The sequence below is a fragment of the Peromyscus californicus genome, unplaced genomic scaffold, assembly GCF_007827085.1.
Source record: "Peromyscus californicus insignis strain IS unplaced genomic scaffold, ASM782708v3 Scaffold_21__1_contigs__length_65335640, whole genome shotgun sequence".
NCBI lineage: Eukaryota > Metazoa > Chordata > Mammalia > Rodentia > Cricetidae > Peromyscus > Peromyscus californicus.
Genome location: NW_026294514.1, coordinates 8705507 through 8725769, shown reverse-complemented (window position 1 = coordinate 8725769; position 20263 = coordinate 8705507). Strand labels below are relative to the sequence as shown.

General features: G+C 45.5%; 1 protein-coding gene across 5 annotated transcripts in view; it reads left to right on the top strand.

The window, feature by feature from the left end:
- The window catches only part of Ankrd44 (ankyrin repeat domain 44), a 260633-nt gene that overhangs the window by 105408 nt on the left and 134962 nt on the right, over positions 1 to 20263 (top strand). The window lies entirely within an intron of this gene.

Here is a 20263-nt window from a genome sequence, read left to right as displayed (position 1 = left end):
CTGGGCTATGCTGCGTATATCCACAAGGAAGGGGTTCGGCCCCCATTAAGAAGGCAGTGAGAGTGAAGAAGAGCATGACGTCAGTGTTCTTTTCTGACGCGATGCACCTTGGCTCTCTAGTGAAGTGTGGCAACTTGTGCCTGTGGGCCCGCAGATATGAAAGCTTTTGATTTTTTCAACGATTGAAAAGAGATGAGGAGAGTAACATTTTTTGACATGAGGGATGGGTAAGAAGTTGAAACTTGCGTGTCCACAGACAGTTTCGTTGGAGCGTGGCCATCCATCTTCCACACACTGTCCTGCTTTCACACTGCACTGGCTGAGCCGAGGCACTGGGGAGAGCCAGACCCACTCATGCTCTGGCCTTTATAGGAAGAGTCTGCTGGTTCTTGTTCTAGGGAGCCCGTGACCCTGGGGTGAACCACTGAACTCTGCAGCTCTTCACCCCCCTCTGAAGTTGTCTACACCACGGGTGTGCTTGAACATCTTGCATATTTTTCTGAGGAAAGGGTCAAGGTATTTCACTGAATTCCTAAAAAGGCCTGTGGCACATCCATCAAAAGATTAACACTCATACTTTATCTGCAAAGTTTCCGTAAAATCCGTCACCTGCCCTAGACAAAGGGAAAAAGCATTCATCAAGAATCGGAGCTTTTGGTAGTTTCTTAGAGTTAGGCAGGCCCAACAAGCAATTAGGTGTAGGACACGCGCTAATTCGCTTAACATAATCTGATTATCAAAGTACTCCGATCCCTTAGGGAAAGAGTCCTCTTTCAAGTTTAGTGTTCAGCAGAAAAGACTGAACAGAAGAGAGAGTCAAGTATGTCTTCAGTGTAAGCAGAGCTTTGCCCCGGGGCGATAATCGTCTCTGAGGTGGTATCTCTATCAGGTCTGCTGGCGGCTCCCTTCCCAGGCAGGCCTTTGTTCTGAGGCAGCCCAGATTGGTGTGGTGTGGCTCTCTGGAAAGCCTTTTGGCAGCTTCTCCCCAGCTGGCAGGAAAACAACAGGACAATGTTTTTGAGATGCACTTTTGCAAGGTAAACCAGGATGAAGTCAGAGACCCAGGAGGACTTGCAGAGGCAGCTGGGCGTTGGTTCAGGGCCCGTGGGGTGTGGCCAGGAGGCTAGGAAGCAAGTTCACTGTCAGGAGCTTTGACATCACAGGAATTTGCCCAGACTATTTGGTGGCTGTGGGCCAAGCCCCAGCAAGCCTAAGGGGAGGTTACTACCTTTCCTAATGGTCACAAAGAAACAGAACTTTTATTTAGCTACACCTCAGGAAACTGTACTGACCTCTGAATGGCCTTTGTTTCTTTTGGAAAAGTAACAAGCGCTGCCGATCGGTACAAATTGCTTGAATTGTGCCCAGCTACATCACTGAGTTAGCTAGGCTTAGCTCTGGTAACACGTAGGTATCTGATGTGTATTTGAAATAGGGAGCTTAGTTCTCTCAGCAACAGGTGAGAAGAGTGTCCTCGTTTTACACGGCATCCCAGGTATGAAAGTGTGGCTTCTAAGGTCACCGGGAGGGTCGTCTATAGTCTGGCTGAAGAAAGGAGTCTAGAGAGAAAGCATGGAAGAGTTTTCATGGGTCAGTGTGGAGGTGGGTGTATCACTTCATCTTGCAGACCTCCGTCATACCGCCACACCAACTCCAGGGGAGGATGGGATATCAGTGTGGTGGTGTGCCCCTGAAAAGTCCGCACAATCGACTTTGGCCTTACAGACTTCCAGGGAGTTAGTGATTCCACTAACTTACCTTTGGGGCATCTTGTTAATGCTTCAGTTACTTACTGAGTCACAACTCTCTGTTAACAGAAGTGTTAGGGACACAGAAGTGACAAGACAGTCGGCCCTGTCATGGAGCTCACAAAGTGAAGTCAAGACATGAGAAATCACTCTGTGATGCTCTTTGAAAGGGAAAACCCAGGCCATGCTGGAGGCTGCTCTCCAGGATCTGATCTAGTGCTCTGCGCTGAGAGGCTAAGGCTAGGAAGGATTCGCTTTATATATGTGCTGGATGTGCATGAGGAGCAGGGGAGGAGGAGGAGGAGGGGACCAGGGGAGGAGGAAGAGGAGGAGCAGGAGGAGGAGATGAATATAGGAGGGACCAGCAGCTGAGTGCATCAAACACAAAGAGGACCCGAGTTCCGCAGGGAAGCTTTTGTATTTCGGAGGTTCAGAACTCCTTTTGTTCCACTGACAGCTCCAGAGACTCCCTTCCCTCCCCACCTCCCTCTGCCATGTGTGTAAAGGAGACCTCGACTATCACCTGCTTGTAGGCGGTGATGACCCTGATGATCTCTTCTCTCACCAATAGTGTTCTTGGGGATCAGGCGATTGACTGGGCGTTGGTTAGGTCATGTGTGGCCAGGCTTCTTAATCATTTCCCACTTGCAATCACTTTTCACCCAAGAATCTTAATGCAACCCGGAGTATATAGGTGTATATAAAATAGGTGTAATAATGAGACATTTCTGGCAACACATTTCTTTTAAAACAATCCTTTGGTATACATGTAATTTTGTTGTTCGTTAAAGACAAAACCAAGTTTGCATATTAATGAGATGGACGCACTTTTAAAGCTCTTGTATTTCAATATTTTTAAAGATTTATTTTATTTTGGATTTTGTGTACGTGTCTCTGTATGGGTGGCTGCATGTGAATGCAGGTACCCACAGAGGCCAGAGGCATCATTGGATTCTCCTGCAGCTGCATCTACAGATGCTTGTGAGCCAACCAAGGCAGGTGCTAGGGATGAAACATGGCCCCCCTGCAAGAACACTAACCACTAAGCAACCCTTCCAGCTTCTTGAAGGACTTTCAGATTTTTACATTAGGAATTGAATCTTCACTGACTGTTTGACCCTGCAGGGTGTAGAGTGTCTCCCACGCCTTTTAGTTTAGTCTTCTAGTCAATACTGTGAACGCCTCTTTGTATAAACACATAGAATAAAATGTCATGTATATGTTTAGGACATTTTCAAATAATCATTGGAAATACCATCATAACCCAAATTTATTGAACGATTTCTTTTATGAAATGCAAGCCACTAATTGAAGTAACAATTTCGTGCATGTAATTGTGTGTGCGCACAGATTAATGTCATGTGAAAGATGTCTGTATTAGTCAGGGTTCTCTAGAGGAACAGAAATGGTAGAGTGAATATATACGGGATTTGTTAGAATGGCTTATAGGTTGTGGTCCAGCTAGTCCAACAATGGCTGGCTACCAATGGAAAATCCAAGAATCCAGCAGTTGTTCAGTCCATGAGGCTGGATGTCGGAATCCCAAAGAAGAAGACGTTAATGCCAGTGAAGGAATGACCTTGTCAACGAGAGTGAGGGCTAGCAGATAAAGAGTAAACTTCCTTTTTCCATGTCCTTTATGTAGGCTGCGGCCAGAGGGTGTGGCCCAGAATAGAGGTGGATCTTCCACCTTGAAAGATCTGCATCTATGGTGGATCTTTCCACTTCAGATGATCTAATCAAGAAAAATCCCTCACAGGTGTACCCAACCAAATGGGTTTTAGTTAATTTCAGTTGTAGTCAAGTTGACAACCAAGAATAGCCATCACAATGTCAAACATTATTCAGAGAGTAACTATGAACCCATCCCAAACATTAAACATTAACGTTTTGTCCAATTTACTTTAAAAATAGTACAATTTTTATAGGTTTCAAAGGTTTCCCCCATATCAACATGCACTCATGCTCTGTATTGTTCATGTCTTCCTGAAAAGAATACTTACTAGAGGATGGATTTCACTTAGGAAGCACTTTGGATGTTTGTAGATATAAATATAGGTATAATAGATGCTGAGGGAGATTTTGTCACCATTGTTTGGAATAATGACTCAGAAGGCCTTGGTTAAATGTGATACTGTCTAGAAAGACCACATCAGTGACTCTGTTTTGCATTTGGGGGCTGTGGTATGAACCTCTTGTTTCTAAAGGTTGTCAGACTTCAGTCTTACACCAACTTAAAAATTGGTCTTTTTCATGTAAATTATTATGTTTGATGAGTGTTATCTCCTTATTAAACTTAGGTATTTAAAACCAGATGAATTATCTACTCAGCCATGGCTAGTTCACTCCATTTAATCTGTAGATGAGCATGTCAGGGACCACTTCAGGCCATGGCCCCTGCCCTCCTGGATTACAGTGTGCAGAGCATCAGTATAGCATGGTATGGCTGTGTTCTGTGGGGGAACCTTCCCTTTGTGGCCAGCACCCTTAGAGCAGTGGTCACTGCTGTTGGGATCACGTCTGATGAGGGTGTCGGGGTGACTGGAGAGCTTGTAGGGCTTCCCACCACCTTCACCAACCACCACCTTCACCAACCACCACCTTCACCAACCACCACCTTCACCAACCACCACCTTCACCAACCACCACCTTCACCAACCACCACCTTCACCAACCACCACCTTCACCAACCACCACCTTCACCAACCACCACCTTCACCAACCACCACCTTCACCAACCACCATCTGTAAGCCTTCAGGAGTGGTAATATTAGGAGCAGAATGCTAGTAAGATTAATTTATGATCTGGCCAATTGTCTTATACTAAACATGGCTAAAGTATCATTAAAATTTCATCTTATTGAATATTTTAGAAACAGACTTGATATTTTAGTGCAGTTCTAGGTTCACAGGAAAACTAGGCAGAAAGTAGTGACAACATCCGTACAGCCTTGGCCACCCACATGCACAACCCCTGACTGTCAATGCTTCCCCCAGTGATGCATCTGTTACAGTCAGTGAGCCGCTGCCTGTCACGTGACCGTCACCCGAAGACCATAATCAACCTTGGAGTTCTCTTAGTGTGCAGTCTATGGCTTTCCATGCAAATGTATAGTGACACATATTTGTAATGACAACATTATATAGAATAGTTCAGTGGTGGCAAAATGGCTCAGTGGGTAGAGGCGCTTGTCACCAAGCTTGATGTCTTGTTTCCAGTCCCTGGGACCTGTATAGTGGAAGGAGAGAACTGACTCCCCGAGTTGTCCTGTTACCTCACAGGTGTGCCATACTACTTGTGCGCCCCGTACATGCACACTCATTAAAAATAAAAGTAGGTAAAAGTAAAACACAGTTTAGGATGGTTTATTAAAAATGCTGTGCTCAGGGTCCGGTGACGTGGCTCAGTGGGTGGAGACAATTATTGGGCAGCAGGTCTGGTACTTTGAGTTCAATCCTCAGAATCCGCAGCAGAAGGAGAGACTCGACTCCTGAAAGTTGATTTCTGACTTACACACAGACACAGACAGACAGACAGACAGATACATAAACATATGCACACACACACACAGAGTAAAAAAAAAAAATTAAAAACTATTCTGTTCCACCTATTCATCTTTCTTCTCTTGCCTTAAGGATTTTTTTTTGTTTTATTTTGTTGAATTTTGTTAAACATATAACCGGAGGAAGAACAGACTGCCTTGAAATGCAAAGTGGTTGCAGTTAGCTCCACCCCAAAGCCTTCCTAAATAGATAGATATTCTGGACTCACCATAGACTTAGTGTTAGCTCCACCCCAAAGCCTTCCTAAATAGATAGATATTCTGGACTCACTGTAGACTTAGTGTTAGCTCCACCCCAAAGCCTTCCTAAATAGATACATACTCTGGACTCACCGTAGACTTAGTGTTAGCTCCACCCCAAAGCCTTCCTAAATAGATAGATATTCTGGACTCACCGTAGACTTAGTGTTGGCTCCACCCCAAAGCCTTCCTAAATAGATAGATATTCTGGACTCACCATAGACTTAGTGTTAGCTCCACGCCAAAGCTTTCCTAAATAGATAGATACTCTGGACTCACTGTAAACTTAGTGTTGGCTCTATCCCAAAGCCTTCCTAAATAGATACTCTGGACTCACCATAGACTTAGTGTTAGCTTCCTTGGTCATCTTTGCCTCTATGAAATACCATGCTTGGCACAATTGCCCAAAATTTATCAGTGTCTGTGGCATTAAGTCCTGCACCTTCCAAGCTTGTTGGTCCCAGATCGCCCCCTCCTCTGGCTCTGCATCATCAGAAGCCGTGCACAGATCTGCCTCTGCACTCCTGCAGGCTGGGGGACCTCTGGGCTCCAGATGTCTGGTTACAGTGCAAACAATCCTATTTGCTTTTAGGGAAGCAAATGTTTTCTGTGTTCAACTGAGCCTGTAAAATTTCATTAAGAAGCCAATCATTAGCCCTGATTAAGTAAACACGGGATGTTTGGTCTGAATATTTTAACTTCCTCCTCCCAAGCTGGCTCAGCTTTCTCAAGGTTACTGATTGTCAGCTGGGACCAGTAGTTTATCAGTCACCTGCACAGTTTGCAACTCCATCATCGGGAATCTCCGCCCACTCCATTACACCGTGGGGCCTGGATGGGAACCGGTTCTCTGCAGCTCCATCAGGATGGCCTGAGTTGGGGATTTCCCTGCTGCTCACTCCATACAGGAGACTTGAAACTGCTAGAAACTGTCATTCAGCTCGTAATTGCCCCAGTCTCTGTTCTTCCCTGTCTGTCTTTATAACATTTCAGGCTCCATAAAGGCCAGAGTTCTTTTTTTTTTTTTTTTTTTTTTCTGGTGTGTGTATGTGTGGATATGCTTAACAGTAAGCATTTATTTTCAAATCTAAGATCACAAGAGATGAAGATGCATAGAGCTGGAAGCGGCGGCTTCGATGGTTCATACATTATTGGCTCGACCATGTTGGCATGCATTGGGCACACTGGCCTGAAATGGTGCTGAGGTTCCCCCTAAGGAAGAGTGCGTGTGGCATGGCAGCATTTTCCAAGTGTGTTCCCTAGAGTCCAGAACAAGACTCCCTCCTAAGGAGGGAGAAGAGGTAATTCAGTGGCCAAATAAGTTGGAAAGCTCTTGTACCGCATATTTCCTCATGCATTAGTGATTTATAACATGTTACTATATGAAAGACTGAAGATTCCCGTCCACCAGGCATCAGTTTAGCATGATGCATCTCAAGGCATCTGACTTCTCAATCTTCTCTATAAATTTTCTTAGTCACTTTTAATGTAAGACCATCTTCCACAAAACCTCCAGAATAGTCTCTGGCATTGTTTCTTGAACTTCGGTGTGCAATAGAATCTTAGAGTGCACATTAATACAGGCTGATGGCCATCACCCCAGGATTTCTGATCTGGCATGTCCCAGGAGGGGCCCAAGGGTCTGCACTTCTAGTAAGTTCCCAGGAGTTGGTAGCACTGCTCTTTGGGGACCACACTTTGAGGACTGGCTCTCAGTCAGACTGGAACAGATGTTCTGATAAGTGAATAGAGAATGCCATCAGCCCACTGATATATGATGTACAAATCGGAATACTCATTCAGTATTGACAGGCACGATTTCCAAGCACTGTGCTGGGTACAAGGGATGCATTGGTGTTGAATATAGGCTCAGTCACTGTCTTCATAAGCCTGAAGTGTAGTGGAGAGATAGACAGTGATCTGGTAGAGAAGTTGAGTCAATTGGTCCTTATAAACCAAGAAGCCTGCTTAGAAGGAAGCCAGCAATGAGCTATTACCCCCCATTGAAGAGACAGGCAAGGCCTCTGTAGTGATAGTGACTAAGACTGGCCATGGGAAGCTGGACATCATGTGGAGACTGGAAACTTCTTCAGGTTGCATAAAGATATGAGCAAGAACTCTGAGGTGGGGTGGTAGCAGTGAGCGTGCTGCTGTGTATGTATGGATTTCTTGTGTATGTGGTGGGAGGGCAGAGGATGCAGACTGCTTCTCTGGAGATAGGGAGACAGGCCACTTGATGAGACAAGTTGGATGATAGGTTAGATGTGAAGGGCAAGGAAGAGCTAGCTGCCAGGTAGGGCACCTGGCCTGAGAAGCAGAGAGGAGTAAGGTGACTGAGTGACATCCGGAGTCATTTTGTTTCTGAGAGAAGACAGAACCGAAGACTTGCTTTCCAGGGGGCAGTGAAGCGACCATTATTCTGCAAATATAGTAGCTGGCTGTTTGTTGGGAAAGGGGTAGGGTTTAATAAATGTTCTTGTTGACAGTGTTCCTTATATAGTAGATCTCAGTGACCGCCTAGTTGCCTTGAGTTAGAAAATAGATATGGCCGTTGAACAGTAAACAGAATGTGTCTTTCTGTAATAACAGAGAACTTCAGAGCTCAGAGACTGACAGCTGTTGGCACACAAGCAGGAAACAGCGACTCTATTATGCTCACAGCTGGTCTGGGTTAGGAATCCTGGCAGGGCACAGTGGGGTAGCCTTGGCCATTTCAGGACATCTGGGATTAGTTGGGAAGTCCTATTAGCTGAGTGACGTGACAGGGAAGGCTAAAATTATTTTGGGATTCTCCACTCACTAATCTGTTAGTCTGAGCATGGCTTCTTTATGTGGTGGGGTTTCTCTGGCAAGAGATGACTTTTTGGAAAGTTAGACCCAAATGAAGGGGAAGAGTTGGACAGTTTGCCTTAAATCAGGTGTTAAAGGCTATCTTTGGCCTGGAGCCTGTCATGTGATTAATAACATTTCCAGTCTTCTCTACCTGCCTAGACCTCAGAAGTGAAGCAACCAATCCTAATTCATGCTATTAGATAATGAGAGGGTGTTCCTAAGGCAGGGAATGAAAGAACAGGCTTGACCTGGTCACAGGTTGCCCACAAGGCTTGCTCTGATGCATTCCAGTGGTGGGCTTCCTCCTCGAAGTACCAGTGCACAGTGTGAGACATTATTCTTGATGTGGGTCGTCTTAAATGGCTGGAAGACACTGGTCCTCATTAGTCGATCCAGCCCTAAGATAAAATCCTTGATCTAAGGTAGTAGATTCCCAAAAGGGGAACATAGCATCCTAGGAAATGTGTAAAATCCCACTGGAGAAATGCAAGGTGTACCTCAGTATCTTAAAATGTTTAAAAATGTGCACTTTATGTTCGTGTTATTGAACAATAATGTGATATATTAGTATGTATTTTTAAAATTTACAAGTGCCTAGTTAAACAAATTTGCATATGCTCAAATTTTTTTGGTAATGGACTAGATACTGCTTTTTAATTATTTTTTGACAATTTAATACGTGCATACAATATATTGTGATGATCACATAACCCCATCGATTACTCTTTCTTATTTCCTTCTACTTCTAATGATCCTCTTCTTTCTAAATAGCTCTCCCTCCCCTCCCTCCTTCCCTCCTTCCCTCCTTCCCTCTCTCCCTTCCTCCCGCCTTTCCTCCCTCCCTCCTTTCCTTCTCTCCCCCTCTCTTCCTCCCCCTCTTCTCCTTCTTTATGCTGGTCTTGTGTAGATGGTCATAGCTAATTTGTGTTCGTGATAGACATGGCTGTGCCATACCCAGATGACAGCATCTCATAGCGTGATTCCCTATCCTTTGGCTCTTAAAATAGGTCTACTTCTTCTTCCATGGCGTTTCCAGGCTTTGGGCTTTGGAAGATGTGATAGTAATTTCCCTGTTTAGGACTAAGCACTCAATGGCCACATCTTTTCAGCACCGTGACCATTCATAAGCCTCCATATGAACCATTGCACACTGCAAAAAAAAAAAGATGCTTCTATGCTCGAGCTGTGAAGCGGTACTAGTCTAAGGTATAAATATAAGCACTTTTTTATTGTTGTTATTAAACCCACCCCTGGTTTTATATTTTCAGGTTTAAAAACCATCGTTCCCCTGCATTTATAGACTTATCTGAAATGACATGTTAAAAGTATACAATGATTAGCCGGGCGGTGGTGGCGCACGCCTTTAATCCCAGCACTCGGGAGGCAGAGCCAGGCGGATCTCTGTGAGTTCGAGGCCAGCCTGGTCTACACCGCGAGCTCCAGGAAAGGCGCAAAGCTACACAGAGAAACCCTGTCTCGAAAAACCAAAAAAAAAAAAAAAAAAAAAAAAAAAAGTATACAATGATTATTAAGGTGTCCTATTTTTATTTTAAAATGTAATTTATTGAAATGTAAACATTTAGAAGTCCATTTGGCTTCATGTTCTGTTAGCATAATGTTGTAGTACATTAACCTCCAGGACCCATGACTCCACATACACAGTCTGTTGACCAGGTTTTCAGTACTAGGTAAGTATTCCTTCTTGTGCAGCCGGCCTCAAGAACAACTAGAAAGGAGTTGGTTATCTCCAAAACAATCATGCCACTTTTGCACTAATGGGTATGTCTTGCCTGGCAGATAATATAGTACTCAGGGTCCACAGCTGGGTAATACTGCTGACCCCCGCCCCCACCCCCCTACCCCCCCGTCCTATACCCTCGTAACACCTTACATAGTACCTTCTGGCACTAAAATACTAGCCAGTGGGGAGGAAGCTTCCAGCTCGTTCTGACTTCATTTGTGTGTAGCCTGTATCTATATAGTGTGTGATATCTCCAGCAAGAGGGTCTTACCATCTTGTTTTGACTAAGAGCGATGACATTAACTGTTGTTGCTTTGGGATCATTGTGTGTGTGTGGGGGGATACAACTAATCCCATACTGGGATTTTCATTTAAACATTTATGACTTCTGGGAACTGCATTCTCCATCCATGCCGGATGCCTCTGCTCAAATTCTTTCTTAAAAAAAATTTTTTTTTTAGTTAGCATATAAAGTAATAGGTTCTCTATATGGCAGGGGAGGGTTGTTATAAAGTCATGACATCTACATGCTTGGCCTCTTCTACAGAGCCCAGCCCCCTTTGTGTTTCCCCATGTTGGGACACAGCCAGATGGCAACATCATGCTCTTTGGACTTTCCAAATAAACCCCCTTTTTATTCCTTACCCAGCCTTGGGTATTCTTGTTTTAGCAATATGCAAACACAATGTCTTAAGCCCTTTTGGACAAGATCTTTCACTTTTCCTCATGGAATTAAAATGCCCGGTGTCAGAAGTTGCCCGTATCAGTTGGTGACATTACACATGCCTCAGAGCCTGTCTTCAGATGGCAGCTTATTGGTTCCCAGTTGCATTGCTTTTGGGAAGGCCCGGCCCTGCTTTGGAAAGTACAGATTCACTTGACAACTCAAACGCCTGTGGAGTTGGGACACAGTAGTGACACACAAAGAGGCCCCTGAGAATGGGGGCAGCTGTGTGGAACGCAGCCACTGTGGCCCCCATAAAGATGTTTCAGGGAGTGATGGCCCACGCCTGTAACCCCAGCATTCAGGAGGCGGGAGGAGCCAAAGTTCAAAGTTAGCCTTGACAGAGCGAGTTCGAGGTCAGCCTGGGCTTGGGGCTACATGAGGGATTGCCTTCATCAAAGCCCCCCTCCCACCAACCCAAAATCAAAGCAAAGCAAAACAAAACAAAAACAAAACGAAGTAAAAAGCCAACCAAACCCAAGATATTCTAATTGATATTTTTAAAAAAAAATGTGGGATCACCAAACAGATCTGTGCGTAAATTTGGGGTTTGGTGTTTGGAACCCGATGAACTCATAGATACATGCTTGTTGCCTTTGCTAAAACAGGGATTTAAGAGTTGAGCAAGGCGTCCTTTCGTCCCTCCTCTCCAGGTGTACCACAAACTGTAGAAAGTCCTTCTTTCATTTTGTAACTGTCGTTTGTCCCTTTGTCGGTTTTAAGTCACTATGTAAAGGTCCAGATTGAAAAGCCGCCTCCGATAACTGAGTTTCCCGTACAGGTGTGGGTGTGGGACTGCACTGTTGTCTTAGACGCCAGCAGCGGATCCCACTAGATGCTGGCGGCACAGGCTTTACTTCTGGGTGTTTGTTCGGCAGCTGGTCATTTCGTTCATGATCTTCTCTGTTTTCCAAGTGTCCCTCGTGTTTAGAACCCTTGTGGACTTTCTCCCTCACTACCAGTCCCCGCTCCAAGCTCCCAGACCCTCCCTAGCAGGAGGCCAGAGACACCTCTCATGACCAGTTTACTGGGGCTGGCCTCAACTACGTTTTGTTACCCAGTAGCTAACTTTAAATGGTTGTGGCCATGGCACGCTCCATGTTCCACCAGTTCCCAGTCACTCTTCCTTCAGCGGTCGGCCTGTTTTCGTTTGGATCTCCGGTCCTGTGAGTCTCTAGACCCAGAACCGACTGCGGGAGGCGTTTGTCTGGCCCCTGGACAAATTTGCTTTCACAGGTTTGGCGGATGCTGCTTTAATTACTCTGGAATTTAGGCCTGACTTGTCAAGTGCCCCCTTCATCTCCTCCCAGACCCACCTCCACCCCACCCTGTCTTTACTTCTTTTTCCTTTCGCCAGCCAGAAGGGCATGTTGGGGAAAGAGTAACAAGATGGGTTAGTCGTAATGGGCAGCGGTTGGTGAGAGCTAACCACACAGCAGGAGCCATGCCAGGTGCTTTCTAAGCAGCCTTTCCCCTCACCGTTCAGGAGGAGAGCACTATTATGCTAATTTGACAGAAGCGATGGTTCAGAGAGGGGGCCAGTAACTTGCCCAAGGTCATTTGGCTCTCAGTGTCACTGTTTGAGTCGGAACCTTTGACCTCTGGAATGTCCACTAGGATGTACTGCCATCCACAGAGGCGGCTAAAACCCGATGAGGATGAAGGGTACAACAAGCCAAGTCCCGAGGACGGCCAGAGGAAGCTGGCCTGAAACTAAGAAAACTCAGGGTGGGGAAAGGAGGAGGAAGGCAGGCTTGATTAAAGGGGAGCACAGCGGGGAGGGAAGTGGAGGTCCTGGGAGGGGGTGGGGCTGTGGCAGAGGCAGGGAGCAGCAGTAGGCGGGGCGGGCAGTAGAAAAACTACTGCCTGTGGTTTCTCAGACTGAGTGGCGCTTTGTAACCTTCCCTACTCCTTCCTCGGAGTGTGGCAAGGCCCTTCCTGCTGCTATGGAAAGGGCGCTCTGAGCACCTGGAGTGTGTGAACTGCAGACCCCACCCGTGTGTGCCTCCAGGGAACAGCCGTGGACCTCAGAGGGAAAGGGAAAAGGCTTCAAGCATTGAGCGGTCAGTGCTGCCTGGGAATTCTAGTACCACATAGTACTCTGCCTCTTCCACCTGCCTGCCCTTTGACCTTGTGCTGCCCTTCTAGGTGCCCAGCGACCCACATGCAGTTGGCGGTGGTGCCTGAGGCCAGGCTTCTAGTGACCTGAGAAATGTAGAAAGTCCCCACCCAGCCCCGTTGGAAATGCAGTGGCTTCTTCTCTCCCTCTGAACTGACTTTCCCTGGAACTCAGGTTCTGGTCCCGTGACATGGCCGGGGAGTGACTCTCACAGCCTACCTCAGTCTCTTCGAGAATTCGTACTAGGAAAGTCTTGACACTGTGATCTAGCTTCCTCTTCCCGTTCCTTATGAAGCACTTGAATGGAGCTGTTCCCCCCACTCCACTTTCAACCCTCTCATTTTTAGAAGCAGGGTTAGCATACCCCCCACCCCGGCTTCCGGCTTGCTCTGGCCTGTTCACGAGCATCATCAGCTGTGTTTTCTAATTCCAGGGGTAGTTCCAGCACTCCCATTTCCCATGCCTGGAGTGTTTTGTACCAGGAGTTTTATTTTAATGGAGTCTCTAATCATTCCATGCATATGTTGAGGCTAGCCAGAGACAAATATAGACTTTAAAAACCCCTCAGAGTTGATGTCCTTGTTAACAAATCACTGAGCTCCCAAGAGTGCTCATTTGGGGGATATTTTCTGGGTCACATTAATACCACCTTTTGGGTCTTATTATAGGTGAGGTGTCACAGAAAACAAAATTCCACAGCAGGCAGCCTTGGTAGAGGGGGTGCAGGTGGACCTTGGAACACCAGCTGAATTTCACTTCCTGTTTCCACCTTCTCATAGACCTACTTTTCTCACTCACTGGATTTAACTGCAATTATGGTCCTAATTGAGAACAACAGAATGGACAGGAAGGCTTTGAAGCAAGGCCATGCCTCTCCCATGAAGGGATGAAGGCTGATCTGTCCGTCAAGTTAGAGGTGTACAAGAGAGATAAGAAAACATGGCACCCGCCTGTCTAAACCTTAGAAGACGTTCTCTTCTGTCTTGCCACAGAAACCTGCAGGCCACCCTCAGAGAGGCAGATCTTTTCTCATCGGGGTCATAGGCTTCAGTAGAAAGTCTAAAATAAACCCAGTCATTATGGCCCTGGGATCTTCTGAGGCACGTGTTGAATAGGCACCATATGCTGGATGTGGTGTCATGTCCAACGGGAGATGCCTCAGTAGACTCCGCCTGCCCTCTGTCCACCGTCCAGGTCAGGGGCAGGGCAGAAGGCAGATGGGACACCATCCCAGAAGCTTATGGTGTGGCCGAGTGCAGGGTGGTGGAGCAACCAAAGAGGTTCGGAGGACAGGGCACTAAGCTGAGTGTGGAAAGGCGTCTTCCAAACGACTGCAAACCTCAACTCAGGGACTCCATAGTGTGTGGCTTGTGCTGGGTGTTCCTGCTGCTTCTCCAGTGATCTCTTTTGTGTCTCAGAGCATCACGTGTCTTCATTTCCATCTGACGGAAGTTTGCTGTTTAAACAATCTTGAATTTGGCAGGGAAGACGGTAGAGGGATATGTAGTTATAAAATGGTGCATAAGAAGTAGGCCAAAGGTTACGACACATGTTTTGTCCGTTGGCATTCAGGGAATAAAAGTCAAACATCGTGTCACCCATAAGGTAGTAAGAGGAGCCATGTTGGAACAGTTGTGCTTAAAGTGGAAGCGTATAATTTGGGGAGGAAGCTGAGGCATGGTCCAGGATTAGCATTAAGGAATACAGAAGCTGGGGCTGGCGGTGTAGGCCAGCCATCCCAGCTACGTGGGAGGCTGAGGCAGGAAGATTAAAAGTTCAAGGCCCACCTGGACTACAGAGTGTATTCAAGGCCAGTCTGGGCAACTTAGTGAGCATGTGTTTCAAAATAAAAAGTAAAAAGAGGGCTGGGGGGTAGTCATGATAGTGTATGCTCCTATCCTAGGACTCTCGAGGCAGAGGGAGGAAGATCAGGAGTTGAAGGCCAGCCTTGGTTACATAGTGAGTTCGAAGCCAGCCTGGCTTTCGTGAGATCCTATTTCACCCCCACCCACAAAAGGGAGTGGAGCTGGAGCTGGAGTTCAGTGGTAGAAATCTTCACTGAGCAAGTATGAAGCCCTATGTCCATTCCCCAGTACTGAGCAACAATAAGAACAGATTATGGGGTTAGAAAAAATGTCATGAGCTAAGACACTTTGAGGTGATGGAGTCTTTGGGTGATTTCAAGACTGAGTGTGAAGCATGTTGGTGACCAGGACTAGTGAGTAGGAAGCAGGTCAGGGCGATGTGTCTTTGGCAAGCTGTGAGACTTTGGAAGGGTGTGAGCCAGCACGTTTCCCTATGAAAGGAGGTGGAGCACTGATGTGCTAGTGAAATGGTCAGTCAGATGGCCAGACGGCATAGAGACCTCAAATCTGGAGCAACTAAGAGGTGATACACAGGGCGCTCATCTGTTCAAGCTATGTGTTACTCTGTTTTCTAATCATTAGTTTATAATTCACTGGAAAAATCAGTTTTATATAACAATATGTAGACAGCCTTCAGAAGTACACATGTATGCAAAGCAAGCTGCATTTATGTGAGAAATCATGAATGTGTAAGTTCAATAGAGAAGGCATGATACCAACAGCAGACCAGCCACTCAAGTAAACGAGCTGTGCTTATGCCGTGGATGGAACGCCACATCTCTGTGTCTTCTCTGGTGTCAAGAACAAAGGTATCTTGGGGTATTTGTCGTGAAGGACCCTGTTCTTGCCTTTCTTTGCTCTCAGAAGCCAGAAGATCATGTGAGGATCCGGAGGGCTCTTAGTCTATCTGAGAAAATAATAGCTTTAACTGCCAACCTGCGTAAAGTTGGGTTAGGGAAACATTTTTTTTTTTCCTCAAGTCTAGTTCTATAAAGGACACATGCATGTCCATGACCCAGCCTCTGGTGCTTATTCTCAAGGAGTCCATGTCTATCGGAGAACACCCTGTAGGTGGGAGGGTGCAACTCTCATACCTGGTATCTTGGAGGGGTCCTATTCTGTAACCGTCTACCAGTTCTGGGACCACTCAGAGCAACCTGTAAGTCAGGTCTTGGGAGGCTCCTGTTTCTCCGTCAGCCTCCCTAAGCCTAAGGTGATGAATAGGATTCGTTATAGTGCATTTGCTTTCTGTCCCATTGGCTCAGGTTAGAAAGGCCATATGTAGCCGGGCGGTGGTGGCGCACGCCTTTAATCCCAGCACCCGGGAGGCAGAGCCAGGCGGATCTCTGTGAGTTCGAGGCCAGCCTGGGCTACCAAGTGAGTCCCAGGAAAGCCGCAAAGCTACACAGAGAAACCCTGTCTCGAAAAACCAAAAAAAAAAAGAAAAAGAAAGGCCATATGTGACTGCTTCCTTGTTTGGTGATGTGGAAAGTGGCCCCCAGGTTACCTGGTGTGAGGACTTTTGTGTCCAACATGGCTTTACTTAGAAGGACTAAGGAGGAACTGCTATTGTCTTTGATAACATAAGTGTCCCAATCTGAGGCATCTGTCAAGTGTCAGAAAGCTTTGACGGGGTGTTTATGCTTGAGGATGCCCAGTTCTCACGACTCAGGAAACCATATTAAAACCCCCAGGACAGGGCCAGACCTGAGTTTGGATCCCCAGGACTCCCAAAACCACGTGCAGTAGCACAAGGATCTGTAATCCCAGTGTGCCCATGGCTGTGTGGGAGGCAGCACAGGAGACTCCCCAGAAGTTCAAAGGCCAGCTTGGCCGCCTCACTTAGCAGCAGAGAGACCCTTGTGTCAAACAAGGAGGAAGATGAGGGCTGGCATCTGAAGGTCATCCTCTGACCCCCACATTTGTACATTTACACACACATGAACGCGCGCACACACACGTGCATGCACACACACTCAAATAAAAATAAAATTAAAGACCCCCGTAGGGCATCTCCGTGTGTCTAGGCTTTATCAAGACCTGACTCTGCTGATGTTGAATGAGAGAGAAGCCCTGTTGCAGGAGGACCGTTTTCTGAACAGTCATGCACCCTGATGTATAGGTATTGAGGTAGTTCTGAGAGGAAGAACCTGATCTGCATCCCAAGAATGAAGAATTTAGGGCCTTAGGTCTAGAGAAGTGATTCTCAACCCCTTTTGGGGGGTCACATATCCGATGTTTACATTATGATTCATAACAGTAGCAAAATTACAGTTATGAAGTAACAGTGAAATAATTCATTCTTGGGGGTCACCATAACATGAGGAACTGTATTAAAGGGTCACAGCACTAGGAAGGTTGAGAACCACTGGCCTAGAGTCTGAGAGAGGCTTCAGTTATCTGGTGGTTAAGGAAGGGCAATTTATAATAACCAGGATATAGGATACACTGGTTGACTACTTCATGGGGAGGGTAATCAGGGCAGGTGTTGCTATTGGCCATTTTTGATGACTTCATGGGGAGTGGGTGAGCTGGGCAGGTGCTGCTATTATCAGCTGACTTGGATGACATATAACCTATATATATATATATATATATATATATATATATATGTTTGGTTATATGTCATTTTATATATAAAATATATATATATTTTTTAACTAGCAAAATTATTTCTGCAGAAGGTATTCTTCATCTCTTTGTTCTCTTCTAGAGTCACTGAGGGACCTGGAAAAAAAAAATCAAAGACATAGTAATACTAGCACAGCTAATTTTTATCAGGCATCCAAATTGTGTCTGCAAGAGAAACAATCCTATTTTTGTTTTGTAGAGAAGGAAAATGAACCCTAGAGGGGTTGGCTCTGGTAGAGGAGTGACTCAGAGTCCGAGTCAAGGGCAGGCTGACTTCTGGACTCCTCTTAATCCTAAGTGTGTGTGCATGTGTGCCTGAGAACCCCCGGGCCCTTGTTGGGAAGACTCTGAGTAACCCAAAGCCCTCCAAAGTGCTGCGGAGGGAGCGGAAGCACACTGTCCTTGGAGAAGGTTCTTAGTGTGGTTGATACCATGGTGTTCTCAGAGAATCCAGAGAGTGCAGGGCCAGAAAATCCAGGACCACCAAATACTGTTTGTGACTGTGGGTAGATGAGTAACCCCAAGTCAATCTTCCTTCATGTCCTGGTAACTGAGGATGATAGTCCATCCTGGGTTGCTTCTCCTGGTAACTGAGGATGACAGTCCATCCTGGGTTGCTTCCCTTGGTAACTGAGGATGACAGTCCATCCTGGGTTGCTTCCCCAGGGTTCATTAAGAGTCAACTTGTAGCACTGCATAGAACAGTGCTCTGGTAACTTTCTAGAACATTGGGTAAATTATAGTTTTATCATTGCTGATCACAGATGTGTAATGCTTTGTTTATTTGCAAAGAAATAATGTTCACAAGTCAAATATTTAAAACCTACTGTGAGATAATGAAGGCTTTGGACAGGAAATAATGTGTGATTGCTTAAAACGAGCTTACTCGAGCAGTCCTGTCTTTGTTTATTGATGGCAAAGTCTTTTATTACTTACAAAAGGGATCTTATCTGCCTGTTTCCAAACTGCAATTGCTGAAATACAGTCAGAAGAAAGCAGGCAGAGAACATCCATAAAAATCGTTCACCCAGAAGTAATCAAGCTAACATCCTGGTGTGCCACACGGATTTGATGCCTTTAGTCCAGACAACTGCATCATGAATTTTATTATTAGTATTACATATAAATTCTGTCTTTAAAGTATTCACCTGGAGGGTGAAAAAAAAAGTCTTGTAAAGTACTAATCCGTGTAGTTCAAATAGTTTTCTGTGAGCCACAACAACCACAAAGGATTTAGTTTTTCATTTATTCAGAGAGGGGGAAAGAAGAGAAGGAGAGGGAGAAAGGCCCCCAGTAGCTAAGACTGCCTGTTGTGTCTAGAGTAGATGGATCTGAGCATTGTTCCTTCCTTTTATGACATGTGTCTCTCAGCATTTTCTAACACTGAGCTGGTGGCTCTCTTTGCTGACGTCAGAGTTTAATTGGGTCTTAAAATAGGAAGTCCACTGCCTGGAACGAGAGAGCAAGTTTTCTTCAGTCTCCTCGATGCCAGGCATTCTGTCTTACTATATCCTCAGGATTAGGCACCATGCTTGGCATGTGGCAGGCCTTCCGTGAATGTACGGATTGAATGAGAGGCTGCTCCATAATATGGCAACACCACAGTGTGTCCGTCTGTTGTTGGTGGTTATTTGGATTACTTCCAGTTCTGATGGTCATAGATAGGCTGTTGAACATGCCTTGCAGGTCTTTCTATGGACACAGATTTTTATTTCTTTTGGGGAAATCCCACGAAGTGAGTACCTAGATTGTACGGTGCATGTGTATTTAACTCTTTCAGGAACTGTCAAGCTGTTTTCCAAGTGGTTACAGCAGTGTCTGTTCTTCTACATCATGTGATAGCAACACATGATTATCATCAGTCCTTTTAATATAAGCAATCTTAATAAATTTTTTAATGTGATTTTAATCTTTCTAATAATGAATGATGTTGAGCATTGTTTCACATGCTTATTTGCTCTCTATATCTTTTTTTGATGACATCTCATCCGGTCTTCTGGCTAATTTTAATCAGCATTAAGTTCTTCTTTAAAGGTCTAGTAGAATTCTGTATGAATTTATCTGGTCCCAGGCTTTGCTTTGGATTTAAGGCCCACTTCATGAGCTGAAACACATACCTAAAACTGCTAAAGTGGCCAAGGGCCTGAGACTTAGATAGGACATGGGCCCTAAGGACCCGTTACTATTATGCTGCTAAGGAACATAGCAATAAAATGACTCCTAATGGCACACAGCTGTACCCAGAGATCAGCGCACTGCTCAGCCCTCATCCCTGCAGTAGATGGGAGTTAACATGGAAACCCACAACCAGACGATGTGCAGCGAGTGAGAGACTTCACAGCTCCCAGACCTCGGTGGAATGTCTTCGTTGGAGACTCTATGACTGCGTCAGTCTGCCTGGCTTTTATAGATCTGCTCAAGTTTATGCTCTCTTGATTTAATTTGGGCAGGTCATATGTGTCTAGGAATTTATCCACTTCTTCTAGATTTTCCAGATTTTTCGAATACAGGTTTCTGTGCTATTCCCCCGTGATCCTCTGGATTGGCATCTGTTGTCACGTTCCTTCTTTCTAGATGCAGTATTTTTAGTCCACGTATCTTCATTATATACCATATCAGGATTCGTAAGGCTGACGCCCCACCCTTTCATCTCTAAGTTTAATAGCTTGGATCTCCTCATTATCTTTTGGTGATTTTTGCTAAGGGTTTGTTGACTCTGTATCTTTTCAAAGAACTGATTCTTTATTTAACTGATTCTTTGTATTGTTCTTTATTTAACAGATTCTTTGTATTGTTCTTT